The 7,370-nt window shown below is 47.0% G+C and overlaps 1 protein-coding gene and 1 long non-coding RNA gene across 2 annotated transcripts in view; one reads left to right on the plus strand and one right to left on the minus strand.

Annotated features, from left to right (window-relative positions):
• RALY (RALY heterogeneous nuclear ribonucleoprotein) overlaps window positions 1–7,370 on the minus strand; it is a 591,199-nt gene that overhangs the window by 211,707 nt on the left and 372,122 nt on the right. The gene's annotated exons all lie outside the window — the stretch shown is intronic.
• The window catches only part of LOC109294642, a 41,886-nt gene that overhangs the window by 9,304 nt on the left and 25,212 nt on the right, over window positions 1–7,370 (plus strand). Inside the window, exon 3 of the long non-coding RNA XR_002096592.1 lies at window positions 4,989–5,035. This is a non-coding gene — a long non-coding RNA (uncharacterized LOC109294642). The remainder of the gene's footprint in view (window positions 1–4,988; window positions 5,036–7,370) is intronic.

Consider the following 7,370-nt stretch of genomic DNA (forward strand, 5'->3'; position numbering starts at 1 on the left):
CCCCTCCCGTCCCCCCCACCCCAGCAAATTTGGCTTCTTGAGAGCAGCACAAAACCTCTTGAGTACCAACTCACCCACCAAGTAAATGACAAAAATGTCTGGATCCATGAAATACTCCACGAGTTGGAAGTGTCTGGAGGGAAGACAGTTCCCAGAGGTCCCGCAGAAAGAACCAATGAAATCAGGCCATTTATAAATGGATCACGGTGGAGATGTCAGCTTGTGGGCGCTACCAGGACTGGTATCAGTGCTAGGCCAAGGCAGAAGTACTGAGGGCTGGTAGAAGAGAATCCAGGATGCAGACTGGGTCTTGGAGGGCAACATGGTCAACAGGAGTGACATGGACCAGGAGGACTATGAGTAGGCTCATAACAGAATGGCTCCTGCACCGAACTTCAGGTCTTGCCATCTTTGGAAGGCCGGTGATGCTCTAGCAAAGAAAAGATCCTGGAGCAGATGGGTTTTCCAGTTTTAAGAGCAAATGGGTTAATTGGTAATGTATTCATCCATCAACCCTCTGTGTTGCTGTTAGGATTTTTTGGTGGCAGGGGAAAAGCAGACTACCTGAGTTTTAAGTCCTGATAGTCCTGGGTTTAGTCTACTACATTTACAGGAATCTAAGGCCACTATGCATCCACAGGGAGCTCATACACATGACCATCAATGTATATGGCCAGTACAGAGCCTACTGCATATGCCCAGTCTGCCTGCAACCACAGGTGCCTATACATGCAGGATTGTGCATCCAGGAAAGAATTCCAGTAGTGTGTAAATGCCAAAAGTGCCAAAAGACCCAATCTGGACACACAGATGACTAGGAAGAGAACCAAATGTACCCTCAGGACATATCTATGCTGCCTCAAGAATGCATCAGTGACTGCCACAATGAAGCAGTCAAGTTGTACCTGTGTCATATGCTGTCTACCTGGATGGATGTAACAAACAACGTGGTAGTGGATGCATGCTGGTAAGCTTGCTGTCTCAGGAGCACTTTTTTGCACACACCCTGTGTAGTTCTATGGCATATATGTTATGTCCATTTTGGGGCACAACATGTGGAGAGAGAGCATGCTACACTGGGTACTCACTAGTATAGGTCTGAGGTGGTGCAGAATGTTAGTATTCTCACAAATCAATTATTCCAAGAATGGAGCCTCTAAGAAAAACACCAAATATTGGAATAATATCACGAGTTGACAGCATGGTTTAAATTTACAGGATGGCACAGTTCTTCCCTTTAAGCAAATAATATATACCAGAACCAACTAATTTATTCATAGAAAAAAATCTTTCCTTCAGTGAAACTTTACTGTTATTAAAAAATCTACTGCACTCATAACTGTCATGAACCCAGTTCTAATGAAACACATGGAGATATTAACGATGGATCTTGAAATGGGAATTTAATACCGGAGAAGGTTGTTTTAAACAGTAAAATCTTGAGGCCAGTTCCGTAGGACATATAATCAGCCAGATTCTAATGATCTTAATAGGGTTGGCCAGGCTACACTAGCTAAAGATCTGGTCTTTGGTATGTAAGTTAAATACAAATTTGTAGGTGTGGGGTGAGAGGGAGATCCTGAATTTTGGAGAGGGCAGAAGAGTAACCTTGACACATCTGAACCTGGTACTTGTTGCTGTGCCAAGAAGAATGGTTACAAACGTATTAACATGGAACAGTTCTTTCCACCCATGGTTCTCAGGTAGGGAGACAGGTGTTCAAGAAACTCAGCGCTATAATTGTGTGTCAAATCCATTAGGCTTGAACTGAACAGCTGCTTGTGTCCCTCCTGTATTATATCTAGCAAAGCACTTCAGCTACTCTGTAATCCTTGCTCCTTTTTCAGTATGAAGTAATCTCCTTAATGGATACTGGTAGTCAGTTTCTAAACTCAGTGATGTTGGTGTAACTTCATTGGAATCCCAAGAGTTACACTGGATTGATACTGGTGTACCTGAGATTAGATTATGGCTTGTGGACATGCAAAGTTTAAACATCAGGTGATGTCCACTAGGTCTGAGTGGCTACAAGTTTACTTTATATTATATAAAATATGGCGAGCCACAACATTACTTAGTATAAATTGGCATAGCTTAATTGGAGTCAGTGGAATGGTACTGATTTGTATCAGCTGTGGATCTCACCCATACACTGCAGAGTAGCAATATTTAGCACTAGAATAACCAAGAAAAGGGCAATGAAGTTTTGTCCATTTTTTTCATATCTCTTCACATTTCAAAGATACTCTTAAAAAAGAGGAGAAATCAACCATCTGTTTTGGAGTTACTGAAGTCCTTTTAATTAAAGGCTGGATACCTCCAAGTCAGCCGGCCCTGATGGGTTACACCCAAGGGTACTCAGGTTGCTGGCGAGCATCATAGCTCAGCCCCTGGCACAGATCTTTGAGAGTTCTTGGCGCTCTGGTGAAGTGCCCGATGATTGGAAGAGGGCCAATGTCGTGCCTATCTTCAAGAAAGGGAGGAAAGTAGATCCGGGAAACTACAGGCCCATCAGCCTGACCTCTCTCCTGGGGAAAGTCTTGGAAAAGATTATCAAGGAGGCCATCCTTAACAGACTAGCTGAAGGCAATATCCTGAGGGATACCCAGCATGGGTTTGTTGCAGGTAGGTCTTGCTTGACCAATCTCATTTCCTTTTATGACCAGGTGACTTATCACCTGGACAAAGGGGAAGAGATCGACGTCATATACCTTGACTTTAAAAAAGACTTCGATCTGGTATCCCGTGATCACCTCTTGGTTAAACTGGCTAACTGTGGCCTTGGAGTCACCACAATCCACTGGCTGGGGAACTGGCTCTGCAGTAGGACCCAGAGGGTGGTGGTCGATGGGAGTCAATCGTCTTGGTGTGCTGTGACCAGTGGGGTCCCACAAGGCTCTGTCCTACAGCCTATACTGTTTAACATCTTCATCAATGATGTGGACATTGGTGTCAGGAGCGGACTGGCCAAGTTTGCCAATGACACCAAACTCTGGGGTAAAGCATCCACACATGACAGGACAGGAGGGTGATCCAGGTGGATCTGGACAGACTCATGAAATGGGCGGACGAGAACCTGATGATGTTCAACACCGAAAAATGCAAGGTTCTCCAGCTTGGGAGGAAAAACCTGCACCATGCTGATAGGCTCAGTAGTGCTACACTGGTTAGCTCTACAGATGAAAGGCACTTGGGTGTTGTGGTTGACCACGAGATGAACATGAGCCTTCAGTGTGATGCTGCGGCTAGTAAAGCAAGCAAAACACTGGCTTGCATCCGTAGATGCTTCTCAAGCAGATCCCAGGACATCATTCTCCCCTTGTACTTGTACTTGCCCTTGGTGAGGCCACAGCTGGAATACTGCATCCAGTTTTGGGCTCCGTAATTCAAAAAGGATATTGAGAAGCTTGAGAGGGTGCAGAGGAGAGCCATGTGCATGATCAGAGGTCAGGAAAACAGACCTTATGATGAGAGGCTGAGAGCAATGGGGCTATTCAGTCTGGAAAAGCGCAGGCTCAGGTGTGATCTGGTGGCCACCTGTAAGTTTATCAGGAGTGCTCATCAGGATTTGGGGGAACGTCTGTTCACCAGAGCCCCTCAAGGGATAACAAGATCGAATGGTCACAAACTCCACTGTGACTGGTTCAGGCTGGACATAAGAAAGAACTTCTTCGCTGTCCGAGCCCCCAAGGTTTGGACTAGACTGCCACCTGAGGTGGTTCTAGCGCCTACTTTGAATGCCTTCAAAACACATTTGGATGCTTATCTTGCTGGGATCCTATGATCCCTGCTGACTTCCTGCCCCTGGGGTGGGGGGCTGGACTCAATGATCCTCTGGGGTCCCTTTCAGCCCAAATGTCTATGAAATCTATGAAATCTATGAAATAAAGAAATCAGCATTTGCTGCCTTTAATTAAGTTTTGGTGTTCTTTCTTCCTCACAGTAGAAAAAAAGCCTAGTGGATTCCCACTTTGGCCATATGCCCTGCACACAATTAGAATTTTATTTATATAGTGATCGCACACTGGCTGACCAAATAGTGCTATTATTACCATAAATACCTTTGCACAGGAAGCTTCAAGGACTTGAGTTATTGTCTTAGCTATCACGCTGCACAGGTATAGTGCCTTTCTGCTGGAGATCAGAAGGTACGAGCCTCAATCCTTGTATCTACAACTTACAACTCTATGGACTTCTATGGAGTTCTTCTTAAATTACAGTGAAGGGGAGGGAATACAGAGTTTTGTTCACTGGACTAGGTTCACATAGGTCCAAGCTGCATTTCTCTCCAGCTCTAAGACTCACTGCCTTCTAGAGAAGACTGGGAATACTGCTTCTATTGTCACCCTTCTAAGATTATTTTCTGTTTAAGAGTGGGGCCAGTGCTTTCTAGGAGCTACAAGGGAAGAAGATACCATGAAGAAGCATTGAGGCAGCAGCAAGCTCCTGGCTGCCCTTTCAGTGGACTTTCAGTGGACAGTGACTCTCTGTAGAAGGAGAGAGGGAGGTATGTCCACTTTCTACCACTGAAGCATTCTCTTATTTATGTTACTTATTTGATTGGTGTAGGAGCTAGAATAAAGCAAGTGTGTATTATGCCCATTAACTAAACCTGAGAATACACTGGTGAGGGAGCAAGGGGTAAGATTCTAGTCTACACTCCAGGAAAACTTCCATTGACTTTTAGAGGGAAGAGGTCTGATCCTGAAAGCTGGAAAGGATGAGGCTTAGGCAAGTATTGTTATTTTAATGATGAAGTCATTAAACATTTGACTGTAGCCTACTGAAGCAATGCAGGCATTTCCATTGACTTGTGTTGGCCTGTAGGCACAAAGCAAGAAGGTAATGATCTCAAGGTCACTCAGCTAATTAGTTACCCAAAAGGCAACTGCTCCAAGGAGTCCTGAGTCCTCACCTCCCCAATATCTAATCAATAGAACATGTAACATTAATTTTCTGCCTGTGGTGTTTTCTATTCTTTTTAACAGGTGACATTTTACTGGGCAACAGATTCATCCCTACAGAAGGGCCTGAGGTAAAAATTTGACCACTACAGCAGGGAGGCATGACTCTGAACAGTAGGCCTGTGTGAAGCAGCAAGTATTTGATTAGTATTTGGCCAATTCAGAGGGACAGTGATTCAGTTTGGTGATTCAAATCACTGTCTTAATTTGATTCAGTCGATTCGAATTTGGAGATTTGGCACCAATTCAAAGATTTGGCCATAGACTAATGGGGAATCACTAAAATACCTATAACTTTGTCATTTTTTTGCAGATTCAGATGAAAACAGCAGGGATCATATCTCCTTCTAAGGGCATGAAGCCTGCCAAGTTTCCAGGAGATAGGTTCAGGGGTTTCTGTGAAAGTGCCCCTCAAACTGTTGAAAGCAAAACTCATATTACTTGTGTGTGTTAAGGTAGAGCAAAATGAACGCAGCAGGGATGGTAGCCCCTTGTGCAGGTATGAGGCCTGCCAGGTTTCAGGCAGAGTGGTGCAGGGGTTTCTGTGAAAGTACACCTCAAGATTCTGAAAGCAAATAAAAAAAATGAAATAGGTGCAGAGTGAAGAGGGTGGCACTCACTCCTTCTGCAGGTGAATCTTGGGGAACCCCAGCAGTGGGAGGTTTACCTTCAGGAACACCAGCTGCACCACCAAACCAGGATCCAAGGAGGTGTGGTGGGGTGTCACAACATCACCAGCAGTGCTGAACACCCTCTCGCTTGGAAAACTGGTTGATGGACAGGACAGGTGTTTCTGGGCAACTGTGGTCAGATCCTGCCACACCTGGCTGTGGTTTGCCCAATAGGCTAGGGGTCACAGTGCAGTGGCTCCACGTTCTTGACGAGACAGCTAGCCACCAAGACCTCCACACTACCTTCCTGATGGTGGGATCTGGTGCCACTGGATCCCAACATTGAAGCCATGTCCTTGGTCCACATTGGTAGCAGCTGTGGTGGAGGAGGGTGGCTTGTGGTTGGAGTGCTGGAACTGGAAAATGGATCCCCCTCTTCCATGTCCCCCTGCCTCTGCCCTTCTGCCCCCCTGACTCTGTTCACCAGCACCTCCGTCCAGTGGTCAAGGGTTTTGCTGCTGCAGATGCTCCCCTTCACCATCGGGTTACACATGCTTGCCAGCATGTGGAACCATACTGGACCGCAAGGGATACAGCTGTTTTTTTGATGACCTCCTTCAGCTACTTCACCAGTGCCTGCACCTCTGGTGAAAGCAGCTTTCCCCAGCCAGGAACACTGATCCCCTGGAACTATCCAGGGATCACCTGACTAAGGAGGGCATTGCCAGTGCTGAGACTTTTGGCGGCCTCAAGGAATGGCTTGAGGACCACCAAGATCGGGAGATGGTATCCCACTCAGTTTTGTTAAGGGGGTTCTGATCCCAGTCTCCCCCAACCAAGGCTGTCTCATGGATGGCCTTCTGTTGCTAAACCAGCCTTTCCAGCATCAGGTATATGGAGTTCCACCAAGTCTCCACATCCTTCATGATTTTGTGCTGTGAGATGCTCAGTTCTGCCTGTTTGTCCTGCAGCATCTTGCCCACTTTGATGCTCCTGTGGAAGTAGCCCACCACCTTCCTGCATTTTGAAATAAGCTGGCTGGTAGTGACAGTGCCAGCATTGGGAGCCCTGTCCCCCTCCAAGGCATACCTGACTACGAGGTGGAACTTGTGTGCCACACAGTGGATGCCAACAAAGTTGGTATGCGCCATCTTGACCATATTGGCTCTATTATCGGTGATTCTGAACCCATGGGTGAGCTCGCCCTGCCCAATGAGCCACCCCTGCACCATGTGGTTTATGGCCACCATGATCTCCCTTTCCATGTGGGACCCATCCATCACCTCCACTTGAAGGAGAGCCCACCAATGCCCTGACTGATTGCATCAGTGCCCTGTGAAGGAGAGGTAGGCATGATCTCCACCTTGGCTGCTCCAGATGTCCGAGGTGAAGTACAAGGCTACCTGTGGCCATGCCTTCCACAGCTCCTCCCTCAAATACTCCCTGTATGGCTCATACAGAGAAGGCATCACCGTCCTGCTAAAGGTGGCACGTGCGGGCACTTGGTATGATGGGGCCACAAGCGCCATGAGCCACCTGAACCCTGGACGCTGAACAAAGGAGAAGGGCTGGCCATCCAGAGCAAGCATTTCCCCAATGCTCTGGGTGACCTTGCTCACCTTTGGAACAGGCCCCCCTTTGTCTCTGCCTTTCCCCCACTGAGCCAGGGTGACCTGCCTCTGTTTCTTGGGGACAGGGGCTTTGGAGTGAGAGGGGGACTTGTTTTTGGGTACACTCCCACTGGTGCCAGGCTGAGGAGAAACAAGGACAAGGCAGTGCTGCCTTCTGAGATGTA

This window comes from Gavialis gangeticus, unplaced genomic scaffold (genome assembly GCF_001723915.1).
Source record: "Gavialis gangeticus isolate Ggan-Ray unplaced genomic scaffold, GavGan_comp1, whole genome shotgun sequence".
Taxonomy (NCBI): Eukaryota; Metazoa; Chordata; order Crocodylia; family Gavialidae; genus Gavialis; species Gavialis gangeticus.